At 43.2% G+C, this 20,418-nt stretch overlaps 1 protein-coding gene across 4 annotated transcripts in view; it reads left to right on the top strand.

Moving 5' to 3' along the window:
• Nucleotides 1–4,357: 4,357 nt before the first annotated feature.
• The window catches only part of FLRT2 (fibronectin leucine rich transmembrane protein 2), a 67,403-nt gene continuing 51,342 nt past the window's right edge, over nucleotides 4,358–20,418 (top strand). Inside the window, exon 1 of one of the 4 annotated variants that reach the window (XM_033010571.2) lies at nucleotides 4,358–6,481. The gene's annotated coding sequence lies outside the window, so the exon portion shown is untranslated. The other 3 variants (XM_042791068.1, XM_033010572.2, XM_042791067.1) reach the window with 3 other exon arrangements.

A 20,418-nucleotide genomic window follows, 5' to 3' on the forward strand; every position in this document is an offset into this window, starting at 1 on the left:
TCTGCAGGCAGGTTTTCTTAGCAGAAGGTTCTTTCAGTATGTCATTGGGAAATAAGTTTAGAATCTTTCCCAGTTCTGCTATAGTACGGGAATGAAATAAAGAAAAAAAAAAATCTACTGGTATTAGTGACCAAATATTCTTCATAGCATCAATGTACTAACTAGCCTCATACCTTCCAGCAGCACATTTTTGCGTCCACATAGCACACACACATACCTCATCAAAGCACATCCCTTCTATTTCTCTGCCAGCAGGCTATGGTTACCTGGATGGGTTCTGAACCTTTCACCGGTTCAGTAGATCTCATCAGAGATCCTTGTTTCTTCTAACAACCTTCCCCCTAATTCTAAAAGGCAATGCCTTCCTGTTCATAAAGAGATTATTGAAGTGGCATAAGCTCTCTTTTACTAGATCTTAAGAAAAAGTTTAGGACTGAATAAAATTAATCTGTTGCCCTGTATTTCGAAACTGATGAAGAGTTGTTGACTGCTGTGACAACCTTCCTATCCCCCTCAGTCCACAAATCTGTGATGTGGGTGCTTTGCACTGCTGAAGAGCAAGACAAATGGTTTCACAAGATATCTTCACTGCCTCAGAATCCTCTCAAAGACCTGAAAGCTTACTGCAAATTTATCAGGATTCAAAACAGATACCATCTGCCTAGTCATTCTGCCTGGGTAGTTTTTTTGCTTTCCTTTCAGGTGATCAGTCTGAACCACAGTGACATGCTTTTCTTCCCTCTAGTAATAGCCCCTGGAAAGGGGGCCTTCTGGCACAGCAGCACGCAAAGATTATTGCTCATTTATTTCTGAGTTTGGAGGTGTAATCATGTAGCCTACAATTCCTGACCTTGATGGTGAGGGTAATGGCTTTACACCTTCTCTATATAACTGAAACCAATTTTCCTTTTCACCTATCTCTTTTACAACAATATGTTCTAAAATAAATAAATAGGAAGGATTAGAAAAGTCTTCACAATATGGTATTACCTCTTTATCATAATCAAGGGATTAATCCAGAAAAAAACAAAAATCAAAAAATTTCAGTAGAAAATCTACATTCTCCTTTGTATCCTATTGCACATAATTAGCTTATATTGGAGTTGAAAGAAAGTTAACAACAGTTGTCAGATAGAGCTCAAGGTTTTTTAAAACATTGTAGAACAAAGTTTGCTAGTCTTGCGTAAACTGCTGCATGGAAATCAAGCAGCTATAAAGCTGCAAGAGCTATGCTATGAGCCCTGGGGTCTATATTATAAATTGTAACAATTTTTTCATGTTATCTTTTTAAATAATACTGAAAAACTTTGACCAGGCTAATTGTTCTAAACTAATTTGCTCCTGTTCAACTTTTATAAATCCTCATATTTCTAAAATCTCTTCATTCATGTTTATTGAGCTGAAAGAAAACTGGCTGCCCTTAGGTCATTTAGAGGCACTCTTCCATAATTGTAACCATCCCCTTGAAAATACAAAAAGTTACAGAAACTGACTTGACAGAGACCAGAGTAAAAAAAATATTTTAGCTTGCCGAACCTGTGGATAAGAAAGTACAAATGAATCTGTTTTCTTAATCAGTAGAAAATCAGAATGAGTGAGCTCTTGAGGTCCCATCGGAGATAGGGCAGATGGCCTTGTGATCAGAAAGTGATGATTTTTCTAGAGCAGATTGATAGTCTCCCTTCTAGCCTTCTCCACTTAGAATAAAAGAATAGCAATGAATGAATAAGGGGCAACTTAATGAATGCTGCGTGACTCACTGAGGTGGTATTTCAGTTCTTTATAGTGCAGCTACAGTATGACTGATAGAAGTGTGTGGATTCTTTTTCCAGAAAGGTAAAGGTTCAGTGACAGAGCCAGAGACGGAAAAATTTCCTTTATTTTAAAAGCTGTCTATGACAGTGCAAAGGACCTTAATGATATTGCTTGAAAAATATTAAATAAACAACTTATATGGGCCATTTTTATGCTATTCACAAGGCTTCACTTATGCATTCCACTCCCACCATGTAGCTAGGTCAATCATAAATTAATTATTTTTTTTAAAATGTGTGTTGATTTCAGTCTGTTGCTTTTTTAATTTTTCTATTTTTCTCTTGTATTTTGCATACATAAAGAAAATAAAGAACCAGTGCACAACAATATTTTATGACTGCTGGATTCTTATGTCCATTACGTCCATTTCAATTACATAAATTTAATCAGAAGCAGTTAATTGTTGGCTGGATTAATCTATATTTGTGTAACTCTTTTCAGTATGAAAATTAAGGTGAGCAACCATCAATTTATACACAGAATTTTGTCTTCCCTATGGACTTTTTGTTTAAAATGAGATGGCACAGTATGTGATGCAATTTGTCATAGTTTACTGTGGTCACAAAATGTGGTCAGAAAAATATTCTTTTTATTGTTTCAAATATAATAAAAGGTTATAGTCCAGTCTTCCTGTCTTACCTATTTATCTGTCTATTCCCAATGTCTCTATTGGATAGCATCTGAGTAGATCTATTTTGATTTGAACAAAATTTGACATGAGTCTCTAAGGTGTTCAGAAGAGAAGTGGGGAGGGGGCATGTAAATAATTTCAACAGATTTTGACCAGCTTCTTTCCTGGTTTTATTGGAAAACAACTTGACAAAGAGGCTGCAAACATAAAATATTGGAACATCCTCCTCAGTCTTAAAGACAAAAAAACAGATCTATAAGACTCCTGGATTCTTGTGTCTCCTGGGACAAGGCAGTGAAGGATGGCCAAAGGCAATCCATAGAAATAGTTTATCATGATACTGTCAAAAGCTAAATGCAGAAATGCCTTGGAGTAATGAAGGGGGAACCTCTACTAGGTCAAGGCTATGAAGTGCAGCAACCCAAAATATTATGCATAATATTACAAGGTGATACCTAACAACATATACAAATCAAAAAAAGAAGGTAACAGTGGGCTGAAATGAAAGGGGGAGGGAATAAAAAGCTGATGACAAACACAACAAATAAGACAGTCTAATGGCATGCTTAAGTTTTATTATTAATTTTATATGAAAATAAAACCCAATCCCTACACTCCAAAATGGTAGAAATTTACCATTTGAGTCCTATCACAAACTATGCCAAAGTCTGTTTCAGAACCAGTATAGTATTTTCATTTTAAGATCACCACAGAAGTGAGAGTTCAGAATACACATTGGGTGTGGGTGTTTCCCAGTCTAATGTAGTTCTAGCTGAAGTGCTTCATTTGTTTCATTAAAGTGGAAAGAACACATTCATACCTCCCTCTTGTATATAATTCAACACAAAATAACAATATCATAATAACACATTGTTTTGCTATTCTAAACTCCTTTCCTTTTCCTTTCCTTTCCTTTCCTTTCCTTTCCTTTCCTTTCCTTTCCTTTCCTTTCCTTTCCTTTCCTTTCCTTTCCTTTCCTTTCCTTTCCTTTCCTTTCCTTTCCTTTCCTTTCCTTTCCTTTCCTTTCCTTTCCTTTCCTTTCCTTTCCTTTCCTTTCCTTTCCTTTCCTTTCCTTTCCTTTCCTTTCCTTTCCTTTCCTTTCCTTTCCTTTCCTTTCCTTTCCTTTCCTTTCCTTTCCTTTCCTTTCCTTTCCTTTCCTTTCCTTTCCTTTCCTTTCCTTTCCTTTCCTTTCCTTTCCTTTCCTTTCCTTTCCTTTCCTTTCCTTTCCTTTCCTTTCCTTTCCTTTCCTTTCCTTTCCTTTCCTTTCCTTTCCTTTCCTTTCCTTTCCTTTCCTCTCCTCTCCTCTCCTCTCCTCTCCTCTCCTCTCCTCTCCTCTCCTCTCCTCTCCTCTCCTCTCCTCTCCTCTCCTCTCCTCTCCTCTCCTCTCCTCTCCTCTCCTTTCCATTTCCTTCCCTTCCCCTTCCCCACATGTTAGGAAGAATTCACTTTGTGACTTTTTTCCTTATGTCAGCTGCATGAATTTAAGGCCTTAATCTAATTTGACATTATTGACAAAAAATGAGATTATTCAGTTTTAGACATACTGAATAATTACCCTGTGAACCTCTCTCTTACAAGCTGCAGAAATCATTCCAACAATATAGCTGGAGAAAAAATAATAATAAAAAAAAGACATTTCTGAAAAAGACACTTTAATTTTTATAATCTTTCTTACTGTTACCCCATTTCACATTCTCTCCAAAATAAGCGAGGTTGTGTTATGGATTAGTGGACCATCACTTCAGGCTAGCCATCTTGTACGATCACAGACAATTTAAAGAGAATACATTTCTCTGTTCTCCTTTCAGTTTACTGCCTTTCAACCATGCAAAGCAGTTTGCTGATAAATACACGCTTCACACATTTATAGTGCTGGTGCTGGGGGGGGGGGGATTGTTTGACGTCCAGGTAATCAGACTATAACCAAGATTAAAAAGGGCGGGGGGGGGGGGGGGGGGGCGCGGGGGGGGGGGGGGCTGGGAGGCACGGGTTTAGGCAGAGGGTGTGGGGGGGAGCGGGCGGGGGGGGGGGGGGCTCCCCGCGCCGCCGAGAGCGGTGCTCGGGGCTCTGCTGCCACCTTGGCCGCGCCGCGGGACGTGCAGGCGGCGCCGCTCCGCGCCCGCGGAGCCACAGCTGCGCACCTGCGGCAGCTGTCCTCCCGCCTGAAAACCGCCGCCGGCCAGCTCTCGCCACGCTCCCCGCTTATGTCGTCCCCTGTCGTAAATAGAAGGCTGTATGCAATACCTACAGGGCCTGCTTATTTTTGGAGGGGGGGTGTGTGGGGGGGTGTTCTTCAAAGGAGGTTTGTTTGCCGTGCTTAAATTCGAAACTTGGAAATGTGAGTGGGAGGAGAATATTTTATTTATTTTTTTTTTTTCCTGCCCGTTTGCTTATTTCAGGATTCTTCTTCTTCCTTGTCCAGTCTTATCTTGCACATTTAATGAAGAGAGCACTCAGATTCCCCTTCACACGCACGATCTGCCTCCGTGTCCTTTCTACTGCGTGACCACTGGGGCTCTGGAAGGAGCTGCCGGCAGTGCATCCCACATCCACGCTCTCGGTGTCACTCAGCTGCAGTTAGACGTTCCCCTCCTTTTTTTTTTTTTTTTTTTTTTTTTTTTTCCCCTTGGGGGGGGGGGGGGGTGTGAAGAGAAGGGTGGCAGAAACATAATTTACCGAAAATATATATAAATGAATATTAGAAAACCAGTGGAGTTTGCTAATAGGTCCCTTGTTTCCCTCTCTACATCTTCGTGTTACTGTGCTACAGCGTTGCCTTGACATCAGGCTCCGGGCTGGTGGTACTGAGTTTGGAAAGCTATCATGCACTTCATTTTATCTGAATTGCACATGCTTTTTCTCTCATTTTTAAGGCTCTCTTCTGTTTCGGAGGAAACATGTTCTGACATGCTGGAGTTTGCTGGTGGTAAATATTTCCTTTGACTACAAAGTGTACGTGTGAAAAAGGCTTTCTTTTTCCCTTTTTTTCTTTTTTTTTTTTTTTTTTTTTTTTTTTTTAATGGAAATATGTTTCTTTCTCGCTTGCTCCTTTCCCCGCTGTTATTAATAACCTGTAAACGAGCTGAATCCGGAAGTCTAAGTGAAATAGCACTTTCGTATCTGTACTTTCAGCCACGCCACGCTGAGGAAAGTGCAGAAGCTCTGTATGTGCGTGTGTGAGGGATTCGTGAAGTACGTATGACAGTTTGCATACCAGACTCGGTGACAAAGTAGGGACCACCGGTGAGTCCCCAAGGGATCTGCTTTGCCGAGAGGATTTTTCCAGCCCCTAACCACAGAGGAGAAGCATTCAACTCTCCAGCTGCTCCCCAGAGTTGGCAGTTCTGATTTGTTTCAACTGAAAATAGCCAAGAATAGAAAATGGCACGTAGCAAAAAGTCCCCAGCCAAGTAGCGGTGTGTGCTGCGCTTCCTCTCAAATAAGCGCTCCCCCGTGGGATGAGGTCTCGGTGCCCGGGCGGGAGAAAGGGCTGCAAAGGGTTAAGCCGCTGCCTTGCTTGCCAGGCAAAGTTTGAGGAAGAATATGTCTAAGGCTTGAGTACGCCGCAGCCTCGCGTTTGAAATCTGTCACCCTCACTTAGGAGCTCTGCATCTCTGGTTGTCACCGGTGAATAATGATCACACGGCGATAAGATCGCTCCGCGGCGTTGCGCTGGAGCCGCCGGGGGGGGTGGGGGGGGGGTGGTGGTGCGGGGGAAGAGAATAAAGGAAATTACGAAGCGTTTAACTGCTTTAGCAGGGTGTTCTTCAGTGTCATCGGTGGGTGTCAGGGTCAAATGACCGTCTGGACAGCAGCTTGAAACGAATTTCCTTGAATTTCCTTCCTCCTTTCCTTGAGAGAAACGTTGGGTGATGGTGACTATTGTCAGCTATGGAAAAGAGAGACCTTGGTGGTGATCCTTAAAATAATACCATGCCGGAGCCCAGCTGTGCGGCCACTTTCTCCCCTCTCAACCTGCCGGACCCAGTGGGCTTTGGGTGACCTATCGAGGAGGACCCACCTCCGCAGGAGCAGGTAACGGCGAGTTCAGTCACTTTCTGGATTGACGCGATCTTGATTTCATCAAAGTGTGTCCTCAGTAGCTTTCTCTGATTTGAAGCGTGGGCTGGTTGAGGGGCCAGGGTCAGGGAGGGGGACAGGCATAATTTCTCCTAACCTCTCTGAGCCTGTGGGGCAGGGCAGTAGCCTGCAGCCTTGCAGAAGTTTTTAGCATTCCCACAGACGTATGGGGGCACAGGGGACAGAAATGTCTGTGATCGACAAAAGTCTGCTTTGCCTTATGTGTTGTCGACAGGTTGCTAATATCGAGGACGTGGAGAAAGAAAGGACGGGTGGGCAGTGGATGAGAAAGAAGGGTTGGTGGGGTTTTTTGGGTTGTGTTTTTTGTTGTTTTTTTTTTTTTTTTTTTCCCCACGAGAAACTGCACCGGTTGTCCATCAGTTTTGGTAAAGAGATATAAACCATGTGCAAATAAGTGCTCTGAAAAGTATGCAGAGTCAAAAAGAAAAAACAAAAAAAAAAAAAAAAAAAAAAAGGAAAAAGGTCTTAAAAAGTCAAAAAAGACCCCGAAGAGCCTTTGAAAAAGGTTGTTCGTTCGCCTTTGGACCCTACGGGGCTCCTGATCCTTTCATCCCTCTGGACCATCTGGGAGCTGCAGGCAGAGGCCGAAGCTCAGAGCAGCCCCGGCCCCACGCGGGGGACACGGGCCGTCCCCTCGGGTCTGACCCACGCCAGACCGGCCGGCCGAGCCCCGCGGAGGGCCCCGCACTCCCTCCCCTCCATCCCGCGGGCCTAGAGCCGACCCCGGCCCCCGAGGCAGCGGTGCCGGGAGGGGAGCGGGGTCTCGTCCTCACCTCCTTTCCCCTCTCCAAGTCCCCCGAGAAACACCGGGCTCCCTGCGCTCCCTCTTCCGCTCCCCCCCCGCGTCGCTCTTGCGCATCCGCGGAGGCAGGCAGCGCAGGTCGGCTCGGCGCTGCCGGTACGCAGGGGCTCTCCTCAGCCCCCTTGGAGGGCAGGGGGTGGAGGGCAGGGCGGCTGCGGGGGGGGGGGGGTGGGGGGGGTGGGTGGGCAGGAGCCACGCCGAGCACACCGCGGCTGGGCTGACCCTCGCCGGGGCTCCGCGACGGGCTCCTCGGTACGGCTTATTAAAGCCTTTGAAGTCGTGAATAATTTAGTGTGTGTGTGTGTGTGTGTGTCCCCCAAGCGAAGGGCGAAGGAGGTGCGGAGACAATGGCGAGTGATTCAGCTTTTGAGGTACGGATGAACAGAAAATGCAAGCTAGTGAGCGGCCAGGGGTGAGGGGGAAGCAAACCCCGAGGCATTTCAGTTGCCTTTTCTGTTTCCTCGACACATGGCATTGATCAGCTCTCCTCTTCTCTCCTCCATCCCTCCCCAGACCCTCCCTGAAAGTAACTCGCAGCAACAGCCGTATTGTGCATTTTCTTTACTAATGGAGGAGTTTGAGGCAAATTCTCTTCGCACACCTCACCTCCTACCTTGACGGCTGTATCCTATCGCTCAAGCGCTTCTCGGTATTAAGTAATCTTGCTTTTAAGTGGACTTATCAGGACAAGGCGGTAGCTTAATTAGGAGCTGGGCGGCGGGGGAATAGTTACCCCGAAACAAGCACAGACAGCCCGGGATGCACATACACACGCACACACTCACACCCACTGTATATGCACAGAAGACACTGGCGGGGGCGGGGCGGGGGGGGGGGGGGGGGGGAATGTTAGCGCTTTAGGGCAAAAGGCGGTTTCTCCAGCGGTTTTAAAGTCTTTCTGACTGATGATGGAAATGAGACGGAATACTAAAGGAGGTCCGTCTCTTCCCTGAGGGTTGGACTTTCTTTTATTCTGTGTTACATTTATTGCGTGGTGCTATTGCCTACCTAAAAGTTCGCGGGGGGAGAAGGAGAGGGAAGGAAGGGGGTGGGGGGAGGCGGGCTCGTCGGTGGCTGCACATGAAATATCGCCATGTTGGTGGAGAGCGCGGCCGTAATTGCTAGCGAGGGCATCTCCCAGTCAGGACCGCAGCTCGGGGAGTTTTTCAGCTCGCTCCCCGGCTTCCCTTCCGATGACCCCCGAGCGTCCCCAGGGCAGGGGGGCCGAGGCAGCTCCGCCGCGGAGGCCGGCGATACCCGCACCTTCCCTCCCCGCAGCCCCGGCCCGGCGGGCTCCGCGGTGAGGCGGGGCGGGGGTCCTGGGGGCTGCGCTACCCCCTCCACACACACCACACCCCACACACCCCCCCCGGGCAGCGCCACCCCGCTTGGTTCCCCTGGCTGAGAGTAGGGGGGAGGCCGAGACCAAAGGGAAGGTGCTCGCTAAACTGCTCTCAGCAAGCAATGGGTTAAAAGCGGGAGGGAGGGGGGGTGAAAAAAAAATAAGAAAGAAAAAGAGAAAACCTAGCCTGACTTTGACTCTTGGAAAGCTTTAGGTTGCAGCCCTGCCTTCCAAGCATTCTTTAAACTAGAAATGTGGGAGGGACTCCAGGAGAGAGAGAGAGAGAGAGAGATGGCTATCAACTGAATTCATTACTGTAAACATCTCCCTGGGGTGTCAGGCAGGGAGGAAAAAAAGGCACGACTTACATTTGCAGGGAATAGTCAGATCTGAGGCATCATTACTGCTAAGATCAGCCTGCAATCCCGCTGAAGGCAGGCGCAGGACTTGGGGAGAGACAGACGCACACACACACATATACTCACATATATGTGTCCGATGCCTTCTCCGACTTCCAAGGGTCCGGGGTCTCCGTGCCTGCTCCTCATGTGATCCGTTCATCATTTCCAGAGGACAGAAAGAAAGGAAAGAAAGAAACCCCGAGACCCGGCGTACCCGCGGTCCCTTCTCGTTTATTTTTTTTTTTTTTTTACCGGAGAAGGAGGAACGGCGGGGGGAAGAGCGAGCGAATCGAGGAGAGAAAGTGCGTCGGGGATGCCAGAGCCGCGGGCTGCGCGCCGGAGGAGGAGGTGGCGGAGAAGGGGGGAGGACGAGGACGATGCCACTGCCTCGTAAGGGCGGAGGAAGGCGCGGGAGGCGCGGGGGTCGCTCCGGAGCGGCGGCGGCCGGCGGGGAGCGGGGCCGGCCGGGAGCGGCGCTGGGCGGCCGCGCTGCGCGGCGCGGAGGGCGGCGGCCAGCACCGAGGAGCGGCGGCGGCAGCAAAGTTTTGGTGTGGGGGGCCAGAGGCGCGGAGGGGGATTATGATCGGTGCCGGCGAGGGATTCCCAGACACCGCCAGGTACAGTTGGGCTTTCATTTGTCTCTCTTTTCCTTCCTGGTGGCTCTCGCCCCCGGGCGGTTTAAAGACGCGGTGCCCTTTGCCGTCTCGGAGAAGGCAAAGTTAGGGAGCCGGGAGCAGGTTGCGTTTCAGAAATATCGCCTCCGCCTCATTAGAGCCCCGTGTCTGCGAGTGTGCGGCGCCGGGCACCCAGACGCACGAATTTGTGAATGGCCGGCGGCAAGTGTTAGGAGGGTCCCCCGGGTTATTTCAGCCGGCGTGTGGGTTAGGATCGGGACTCGGAGCTGGCAGCTGCAGCGGGGTCCCGGATCCCCCCCGGTCGCATTTCAGGGGCGGGCGGGAGGGTGCCGAAGCTGCCCCCCCCCCCCCCCCCCCCCCCCCCCCCCTTCCCCAGCCCGTGGTCCCCGCACGGCGCCGGGCGGGGAAGGGAGAGCCGGGAACGGCCGCGCAGCAGCGCGCCGGTGTTAGCACCGCCGCGAGTATCGCCTGGCAGGCGGCCGTGGGAAACGGGACCTTTACGGGTGAGCCCTGCTCGGAAGAGGCAGTCGGCTTAGCTCGGCGCTGGCAAGTGTGAAGAGATTTACGGGGAGAGCAGGGAGCTGCGCCCAGCAGGAGGATCCATCAGAGCCCCATCAGCAGCCTCCGGAGCGGGGCTGGTGGGAGTGGGTGGGTGGGGGGCGAGGTTAAGAGAATTAGATCAGGATTTTGGAATACAAAGGAGCCCCTCGTAGACCTGATGAGTTAGACGGTGATCTCTGGCAAAATAATAACAAATACTGTCCGGGTTTGGGGGGGGGAGGGGAGGTGGAGGGGACTGTGAGCAAAAAATAGCATATTGCAAAAGCAAGTCAAACAGCTGAAAAGACCTCTCTAGAACATGAGATAAAACCCCATAAAAGATAAAGAAATCATCAGCAAAGTGAGAGAGTAAGGCTCTCCACCTTCTTTTCAGAGTGGAAATCAGTCAACAGGAGCTTTTAATTAATTTTAATGGAGGAAATCTGTTTTAAGGCTTACAATAAGCTAATAAATCCAAGGCACAAATCCGTGTAAATTCCTGTACTGTGTGTGGAAGGTACTGATTAGATTACTTCAGATGCTGCTTTTTGCAATGCAGAGCTCAGCTAAATAGAAGGGAGAGGTTCCTTGCATGAGGAGCAGGAAAAGATACTAAAGCAAGTCAGACCTCTCTCACACACAGACGCGCGCACACACACACACACGCACACACAAAAAAAGTCAGGGTGTGTGTTAAAGAGAGGTTTATTTACTGCATCTAATTTTACAGTACTTGCAGGGAAATTAAACCAGTTTAGAGATTGAGATTGATTACTACTTGGATTTAAAAAAAACAACCAACCAGACAAAAAATCTCCTCAAACTTCCATGGACTTAATTCCTTACTTCATTCACTGACATGATCTTTCTCTAAGAGCACTGTTATATATTTGTAGTTTCAGATGAAATTCATTAATTGGTTTCAGATATATTTATTTTTGGAAGGAGAAAAATCCATCCTGGCATTTTGTTTCAAAACGCTTAAAAGGTACTGAACCTAAACCTCTATTCCACCTTTCTTTCCTTTCTTCCTCTGAAGAGTCAATGTATCACTGAATCGTAATCTTTTTATAATCAAAAAGATACAACAGATGTTATTTAGAAGTGACACAAGTGATGTTAAAATGTTAGTGTTGATCTTGATCCTGAAAACTATGTGAGAGGACAGATTTCAAACATCATTACTGTTGTAGGAGGTTTGCTATTTAAATGGTTATTCGCTCTACCGATAGTGTAGCGAGGCTGTTAAAAGTGGGAGAATGCAGGCCTGGAGTGCTGTAGGTGAAGCAAGTCAGAGCACTGTGTAGATAGTGTCTCTAAAACTACCTGTGACCAGAACAGTCAGCAGTGTTTTCCAAAGTCCAAGGCTGTAGCAAGAAGTGGTGCTGGAATGCACCCAGTGTTCTTAGAGGAGTCTCTCCTCACATACACATACACCCTATATTTTGTATAAGGTTATGTTATCTGTGTTTGGCTTTGAGAGTCTGGATCTAATTTGAGCCACTGTTACAAGTCACATTTATATCCTGGCCTGCTGGATAGTTTGATTTAGGATGTAGACATACCTCCTTTGCGCAACCCTACACCCTCCCAGTTGGAATCTGCATTACATAGGCTATGGTTTCCTTCGAGAATCAAGAATGTGCTTGCCTTTAACTGCTTAAAATAGCAGTATCTAAAATGTAGGATGTTATTAGGGCTGACTTCACTACTCTTCCCGCAGAAAAGAAGGAGACACATAGTTTTATCAAGTCGAGAAAACAAAAAGGAGTTCAAACAAGCGTCACTATCAGGCTTTTCCTGTACTGCGCTTTCTATTTAAAGGACTAGAAAGAAGGCACACTTAAGATAATATTGTTTCCAGGAAGGTGAGAGCTTTATTTCTTAATCATTTCTGCTACCTCTTTAATCTCAAAATGAGTTCATTTTTCACTAGATTACTTTCATGTAACTTTCAGGCTTTTACCAGACGGATTCAAATCCAGTCCATTAGTGACCTCTATCTGTGAGAAGTGTATAGTCAGTGGTGTTTTTTTCCCTTTTCCTTCACCCTAGTGGATTGGAAACACAGGCTAGAAATTGTTTTGCTTTTTTAGATCTGCAAATCACCTGGCTTCTCAGGTTATCAATGTCATATCCATTACGGACAATGCGATTTCCTAGTGTTTTAAACAGGAAAACAACAAAACCAAACTCCAGTTCCAAACATGAATCCAGCACTTGAAAAGAACTCTAAACCTTTTCCAGCTATTCCAGTGATAATATGATGAACATTTGCAAAAATCATAAAAAGTATCCAGTGGTGTTGAACTTCAATAATAAAGGAATTGCATTTATTTTCAGCCTATGGTATAATACTTATTCTAAAGCAGGCTGACTCTATGTGAAATTTTATTGCCCCTGAGTGCTTACATAATAACTGAAACTTGAGACAAACACTCAGACCAGATATACTATAAGTAGACTTTATAGTAGCAGGGTGTTTAAGAAATGTAAAAAAGAAAAAAAAAATCCCAGCTGTGTCTATATTAGGAATACATGTCAGAGATCAAGGAAAAGGGGGTCTTTATAAACAGATGGTCTCTTTTAGAGGATTATTAAACCCAGCTTCCCAATACTAATTTGTCTCTTGTTTATATCCACAGCTATATTCTGTGTTTTAGTTAGTGATTATAAATGGCAGCTGAGGACTTGATCAGCAATATCTTTGGGTAGGTGAATACCATTGTTTGACATTTCCCAGATTGTAGTTGATTACCTCAGCATTTTTAGGTGTTTCCTTCCCTCCCCCTTGGGCTGTCTTTTTAGGACTCTTTCTGCCAATGCTTTTTATTTATTTCCTCAAGAAACCAAAAGAGCTGAAATTTACCCCAGAGGTATAAAAATTGCCTTTTATTTCCTTTTGGTAAAACAAATATTTATTTTTTTTTTTTAATAAAAACAGTAGAAAAAATAATTATATATAGTTATTATTGTAAAGAAGGCTAATTTAACATACACTGAAGATATGAGCTTTGGTTCCCCTACAGCTATGTGTAACCTACACCTTTGAAGTAATTGACTTCTTTTAAAGAAAAACAACCACAAAAAATCATCATTAAAATATGCTTCTTGACAGATATGTTTTATTAATGTATTTAAAACAAACCCAAACCTTAAGCCACAGGTAATACTCAGGAAAGAAGCATTTGAAATAAAAACTATTCTCTGTTTAACAAATTATATTCTAGTCACATCAAACAATATGTCCCGGGAATAGTGCAATTTAATTTGAAACTTTCAGCCGCTGCTGAAAGGTGTTGGGACCTTCTTATACATTCCTTTTTTTAATTGATGATTCACTCAGCTAACAGTTGTGGTATTTTTTTCCCTCTTCTGTTCCTTCTTCTGACATGGGCCTTTGAACTGAATCAAAATTAAATACTAGCAACAACTTAAAACAAATCCATCATGCTCTATTCAGCATTCCTGAAAACTTAATGATGCATAAAGAGGTTCATAAAAGATCCCTTCTAAAAAGAAATCTTGTGCTATCAGATCTACCTAGAAACAATCTCCTGTATATTTTACTTCAAGTTGTAACTGCTTTATTTATTAATTCATTGTAAAATAAACCTTTTCTAGAATAGTTTAATGCGAGGATGTATTTATAAAAGCATACAGCACAGAGAATTGTTGTTCATTCAAAGTCACACTGTCACTGAAACTGATCCTTCAAGTCCTTGCAGACAAAAAAACCTATAGGCTTTTGATGTACAGGATCAGATCATTGCTAGGCTTGGTCCTGCAAACTGGTGATTTTACATTGGCCCCAGGTGAGAGGTGACTTGCTTCCAACAGGCCTGGGTGAGTATTTTGTAGAATCTGCCCCTTACAAAGCAGAACATTAAAGGTCACAGATAATATTCTGGCTTGACCTTCAAGTCAATAGAATACTTGTATAACACTTAATCACTAGCTACCTATTCACAAGGTAAATTATTACTGTAATTTTCTGTGACAGTTATGGATTAAAGAATGTAGTCAAAAATTTTTGAAGAAAAAGAATCATATTGAAAGGTAATTCAGATGATCTGTAGATTACTCTAATGGTCTGCAGTCCGATTTTACAGTCCCAGCTCAGGTAGGGATGTATCTCGAGCCACAGAATACAGAAGAGGGCAGTTAGTTCCTTTTATCACCATTTATTTGTGAATATTTTGCTGTGAAAGTGTTTGGAGGGGGACAGAAATTCTGCTCTTTGGTCAAAGTTCTTTATTATGTCCAAGTTGTCATGGGTAATCTAATTATCTTAAAAATGTAAAATCATCGATATCAAATCAATTCCATACCGAAAACATGCTAGCTATGATTAAATTAATCCAAAACTATTCCACAATCTTTATTCAGACAAGACTGACAAAATTTGTTTAATGCCAGGGGTCTTGAGAGCGAATTACAGGCAAAAGATTTTGGAATTCCATCTCTTTGATTCATTAGCTGCTCACTGCCATGCACTTCTGTGTTCAGCAAGGTCTGGGCAGGCTGATGCTAGACACTTCTCTCGTAGTAAATACTGTAAACTGTCCGGAAGTACTACATGACCCATTAAGAGCGGGAGAGGTCAGAGCTCTGAGTGAAAAGCCTCATCAGCACCTTCTGAGAACTGAAATCAGTGTGCGGCAGTGTCACGCCCAGTTGCTGCTGGCAGCTTTTCTCCTCATTCCTTCGTTAAAACCAACAGGGAAAATAAAACGAAGAGAAGAGCTTTTCTCCACAGTACTTCCAGACCTGCACCATGCAGCTGCACAAGTAGCTCATACCTCGCTGAGCTGTTCCACGAGTTAGCCAAGAGGCATCGTGTGGAAAAGGGCTGCCCACGTGGGAAAAGGACACAGTGCTCCCGCAGCGTGTCCTAGCGCTGCCGGGAGCCTTTGGTGAAACTCATACACAGTGCTCAGTCTTCACACAGGTTGCAGGGGACCAAACCATGGTCAGACTGCGGTCACAGGATCATCAACCACAGGCTTGTAGGTTCAGAGTTACAAATAGTTCTTTTTTTTTTTTTTTTTTTTCTTGAGGTTTCCTGTGTGCCTTTCCTACAGAGAAAAAGAAATGCAATATTAGAACTGTTTTAAAGTGGGCATGACATTCACAATGTCATTGGAAATGAACGCAACAAAAAACCCCTATTATTTTATATCAACATCTTACTGACAACAAGAGATTTAATATACAGTTCTGAAGAAGAAATACAGGTTTTATATATATATAAATACATATACAAACATATATATATAATTTGTATATGTGTTACATATATGACTGTAACTTTTTCTATAATCACGGTGGTCTCCCTCAGACCCTTCAAAGCATATATAAGTAATTTTAATTCAAAATAAAATTTGTTGGTGAACTGCAAATCAAATAAAAGGAGAAGAAAAATTTATATCTTTCCTCCAGTGTGTTGGAAATTTCTATACTGTGTAAAAACCCTGGGGTGCTCCCAAGAGGTATTGCTCCCAAGGTCAGTGGAGAGTCTATAGCAAACTTACCTGTGCTTATGAAATAGAACTTCACAGCTGAAATACTGCATTTTAAATTAATGTATTTGATTCCAGACTCAATCCTTCTCTCTCTCATTGGCAAGTTAATTTCACAGACACTTCTCATGATTAGAGATTACTCATGTGAGTAATAATTCGAATACCCAAAAGTGATGTCATTTAGCTGTAATTGAAGATGATACAACCCCAACAGTGTGTCTCTGGTTATACTAATGTATATATGCTTTCATTAGTAGTTTCTTCATGTGTGTATGGGAAAGCAAGAAATGTAGGTCCAAGTCATTTAAATTACTAGAATCGCCTCTGCATTAGGATTGTAGCAGTATATGTGTCTGTCACAGACACAGCCTACATAGGTATACTTCTATAAAATCTATCTGTAGACTAGGCATTGGGTGTGCATATCATTTAGTGAGTTATGATTTTGGCAAAGGAGATGGGTTTAGTGATCCTGCTACATGCCTGAAATGCTAGCTGAAACCACGTGAGGTGTCTCTAAATGAAAGAATATTTGTTAGTAGTACTTTGTAATTTCATTTGTGATCTAGGAAGCTTTTCCTAGGTGGTGCTTCTTGTGTCACTGAGAGGTTTGCATCCAACTAAATGTGCCCCATTTAGCACTCTTGTTCTTCTGGTTTCACAGGCCACTTCTGGTTTCACAGGCCACCTCATTGACTGATCTAGGTTTAACCTTATTCTTATCTTTAACCACTTAGCTTTGGAGTTAGTCGCAACTGCTCCTAGACTAAATATTATCTCTTGAGCCATATCAGTTGAAAACTTGCTGTTTATTTCATCATTTGTTATAATTATGTAAAAAAAAAAAAAAAATCACTTTGATATCTGAATTGGTATGAACCTGCACTGGGTAGCTGGAGGACTCCAGTTTAATATGTTCATGTTCTGTATCCATATTGCATCACATTGTACTGATCCATTACTGTAAGCCCACCCATTATTCATTGAACAAGAGAATCTGGAGGTGGAAAAGACATATAAGGCTAACCAACAGCTCACAGTCATCTCTCTAGTACACTCCTAAAATTTTAATTCTTGATTTAAATGTTTTCAAAGATTTCGGCTTATCTTTTGAACTGCCCATAGAAAATTAATTTCCAGCACAAAATCAGTAAATTAATTAAGTAAAAAGTGATACTCTCCAGCCTGATAAATTTCTTCTTCTTTAAAACAAATTTAGCAGTCTAACAACAAATTTCTTCATACTGAAATGAGTATACAGTTAGAGACTGCTAACATTTAACAGAATTGAACACACACACACACACACATTCCCAACTGTATTGATAAATCCTATGTATCAAATTGGTATATGCACAACAATGGTTTTTGAAATGGCTCGTTCTGGCCCTGTGCCACGCTGCTCAGTGAAGAGCTTCTTCTTGCAGAAGTTCAGCTGTAAATTATAAAATGCATTTTGCCAGTAGAAGTGTTTTTTTATTTGATAAATTGCTTTCACTGTTTGACAAAATTAATTTTAGAACCATATTTTTTAGCAGTTGTGCAACAGAATAGCAGTTTTTACTCAGAAAGAAAAGTGTCTACCACTATATCTTTGAAAATACTTAGACAAGAAAGAAGTATAATGGACGCCTCTCACTTTTTTTAAATGTGCACTTTGAAAGCCACAGACGGAACCAAGTCCCTTATAATTGCTCAGAGATGCCTAAGCCTCTGTGACAGAGCATCTGACAGTAAGGTTGCTCTAATTGCTTTATCCATCTTGTGACCTATCAGGATCTCTTTTTTATTCATGTAGTATTGTATATTCATGATAAACATGCACGCACATGCATGCAGGGACACACACACAAAATGTAAAAAAAAAAATTCTAAGAGAATTAGGATGGCAAAAGAACATTTAGCAAAATCAATTTCCTTCTGAAGCTCAGTAGCATCTTCCTTTTTTATTATGTGACTAGATAGCAGGGCAATCGGTGATACTGTAGGACTTTGAAATGGAAACTGGATATGAGTTTTTCTAGCTTGTTTGCTTTTCTCCCCTGGTGCTTTCCCCCCATAGTTAATAAAGAACTGTTTTCTTAAGTAACGCTCTGTTTAATATAATTTTTAAAAGAATGATGCATTAGATATTTTTTTGTTGTTTTTTTTTTTTTTTGTGTGTGTGCTGGCTACAGGGTGCTGAATCCCAGTCTTCACACTAATGTCTTAGTTTTTAGTTAGGTATAATTCTGGTAAAATGTAGTGATTTAAAATTAAGTAAAATTAAAAAAAAAAATAGTAAAAAAAATCCAACAAACCAAACTCAACCCAAAAGCAAAACCAAGGGTAACCCAAACCCACAGCCCAGGAACTATAGAAATCTCAGTGCTAAAAAGGTGGTTGTTTTCTGTCCCACACTGGATAATCTTATCAGTATCTATTTAACTTAATATTTAGTACCAAATACAGGTTTCAACCAGTTATTCTATTATCACAGAAGTCAAACACTCAGCTCTATCCTCAGACCAGCACAGTGGATCTTTATAAATCTGGAATAAATGAGATGTTAGAGTTGCTGCCAGCAGCTCTGGCAACAGAACTGTTGATCTGCCCAGTTTTCTTTCCTGCAAAAATTTCTTATCAGCAGATCCACACATCCTACACGTTGTGACTGTGGATATACAGATAAGATGACAGAATGACTGAAAGCGGATGGATGGCATGAGCATAAATAGGTCATGAGTTACCAACTGTGGAGCTTGATCCTGAGCACTGAGAGAGGCGATTATAAATTTCAGAACCCCTCTAAGGACAAGGAGCTCTCTAGGTAGAAGGGTTTGGCTTTGATTCTTCGCCCTTCATTTGTCCAAAGTTGAAAGTACATAAATCAGTCTGTATGAGCAGAGATGACTCTGAAATTCATAACCACTCATCTCTGTGACATTGATGGAAACTCTATTGGATCAAATGCATAGGTATTCTAATTATGAACCTCTGATATTCAGAACTTCCCTTAGGGCATCAATATCTCATATGCAATCATATTTTACAAGCTGCTGAATGATTGTCTGGTTATGCATGTGCTGACTGAGAGAAGACATCCTACAGCCTAACTAACCAGCTGCAGAAAGATGATTCTCTTTAAGCACTAGGAGAATAAACACCTTTAAATTTCAGATAGCATCACTATCAGTTCACAAGCTACTTAGGTCTTGTGAAGAAATATTTGGCGAACTTGGGAAGGGGTGTTTAAATATAGCCCTGTATATTGTCTTGTGTTGAATGATAAACATGTTTTGACAGAAAGGCATTCTTTTTAACCCCTTCAATGCTATGCTAAAGGAGTAGCTCCTGCTTATTAGAAGTAGAAATAATGCAAAGACCTGTAGCCTTGCTATGAAATTTACACTTCCGTCCACCATCTGGGGTACTTTTATTGGCTTGTATTTATATTCTGGTAGCAATATGCTGCTCTCCTGTTTCTCACTCTCTCTTTATTTTTTTAAATACATGTGGCAGCATAGGCCAAATCAGAATTTTTAGTTTTCTCTTCAGCTAAGAAGGATCTCTCTTTTAAACTGGAGTTCATTCTGTTATGCCTGTCATGTCAGGTGCATTGAAGACACAAAGTATCCTTAAGATACTATCAAAAATAAAATAAGCAGTAATGCTGATGGAAGCTTTATTTTCATTTAAGTATTTCCCATATTATTTTTTCAGGTCAAGTATTGCAGTATTTTGCAGAGGAAAGATAAAAGCAGGAAAAAGGAAGTGACTGAAAAATAACTGGGGTTAAAGCAGGATCATAGAATACCAGGTTGGAAGAGACCTCAAGGATCACCTGGTCCAACCTTTCTTGACAAAAGCATGGTCTAGACAAGATGGCCTGTCCAGGTCTAGACAAGATGACCCTGTCCAGCTGAATCTTAAACGTGTCCAGTGTTGGAGAGTCAACCACTTCCCCAGAGAGATTATTCCAGTGGCTGATTTTTCTCATTGTGAAAAGTTTTCCTCTTGTGTCCATTCAGAATCTTCCCAGGAGTAACTTGTACCCATTACCAATCATCTTTTCCATGTGACTCAATGTAAAAAAGGAGTTTCCTTCTTCTGTGTGGTCACCCTTTAAATACTGGAACATGGTGATAAGGTCTCCACTAAGTCTTTTTTAATCAAGGCTGAACAAACCCAATTCTCTCAGCCTTTCCTCACATGGCAGGCTTCCCAGTCCCTTGATCACCTTGGAGGCCCTCCTCTGGACATTCTCCAGCCCGTCCACAACTTTTTTATATAGCGGGGACCAAATCTGAACACAGTATTCCAGAAGTGGCCTGACATGTGCTGAGTAGAGTGGGATGATGACTTCTTTAACTCTGCTGGTGATGACATTGCTGATGCAATACAGCAGCCTACTGGCTTTCTTTGCTGCTGCAGCACACTGTTTGCTCCTATTGAGCTTGTTGTCCACCAGGACACCCAGATCCCTTTCCACAGAGCTGCTCCCCAGCCAGGTAGATCCCAGCCTGTGCTGCACTCCTGGATTGTTTTCCCAGGTCCAAGACCTTACACTTGTCCTAGTTGGACTTTGTAATGTTCTTACTAGCCCACTCTTCCAGCCTATCCATGTCTTCCTGCAGGGTAACTCTC

Source organism: Tyto alba, unplaced genomic scaffold (assembly GCF_018691265.1).
Source record: "Tyto alba isolate M040663 unplaced genomic scaffold, T.alba_DEE_v4.0 Super-Scaffold_18, whole genome shotgun sequence".
Lineage (NCBI taxonomy): Eukaryota > Metazoa > Chordata > Aves > Strigiformes > Tytonidae > Tyto > Tyto alba.